The following is a 1,157-nucleotide window of genomic DNA, read 5'->3' as shown; positions in this document are numbered from 1 at the left end:
AAAAAAAAAAAAAAAAGAAAAGAAAAGAAAAGAAAAGGGAATGCTGATAAGGACATAAAAATATGGTAAACTTCACTAGGCCAAGTGTTGGTGAAGATATGGAGAAATGGGAACACTTGTACACTGCTGGTGAGAGTGTACAGTAGTGCAGCCACCATGGAAAACAGTATAGTGGTTCCTTAAGAAAGTGAAAATAGAATTACTATATGAGTCAACAGTTCCACTTTTGGGCATATCATCAAAAGAATTGAAAGCAGGAACTCACACAGATATTTGCACACTCAGGCCCATAGCAGCACTATTCCCAATACCCAAAAGGTGGAAGCAACTGAGTGTCCATTGAGGATGACTGGATAAACAGCCCACAGTGCACATACACATGGAATATTATTCAGCCTCAAAAGTGAATGAAATTCTAATTGGATGAGCCTTGAAAACACTGTAAGTGAAATAAGCCAGAAATAAAAACAAATATGATATTTTACTTATATGAGGTAGCTAGAATAAGCTAATTCATAGAAACGGAAAGCAGAATAGAGGTTACCAGGGAATGGGCAGTTATGGTTTAATGGGTACGGTTTCTGTTTGGGAAGATGAAAATGTTCTGGAAACTGATATTGGTGGTGATTACAGAACACTGGAAATGTGCTTTATGCCACCAAATTGTGCACTGGAAACATGGTTAGAAGGTAAATTATATAGTATGTATGTTTTATCACAATTTACAAAAAATATATCAACACAATCCAATCACAGCTCTCATCGAGATTATTTTATAATGATGTTTCAACAAGCATGTTGCCACTGTGGGGGGCGGGGAGGGGGGTCATTAGGGTTCTTATGCCACTATGTTCTTTTGTGTCACTCCTCAGCCACTTTTGAACTGTGCTTATGCATCCCAATTTCTGATCTGCTAAGTACTTTCAGGAAAGTTATTCACATGGTAAAAACTCATTAAGCACCTAACTTATTCTTGGTGCTCTACTCTATGGAGTTGATCTCAGAAAAAAGAATCAAACTTCATTGGACCTCATAGATGGCACAGGTAGGGGGTTGGAAGATGGGTAAGGAAATTATAACACAACATGTTACAGTATTTTATATTACTTTTTTCCTTTGAATGCTACATTATTAATATTTTATAATGACTGTACTGA

Source organism: Mandrillus leucophaeus, unplaced genomic scaffold (assembly GCF_000951045.1).
Source record: "Mandrillus leucophaeus isolate KB7577 unplaced genomic scaffold, Mleu.le_1.0 Scaffold1717, whole genome shotgun sequence".
In the NCBI taxonomy this organism is placed as follows: domain Eukaryota; kingdom Metazoa; phylum Chordata; class Mammalia; order Primates; family Cercopithecidae; genus Mandrillus; species Mandrillus leucophaeus.
The sequence above is the reverse complement of the archived record's forward strand: the minus strand, read 5'-3'. Positions refer to the sequence as shown.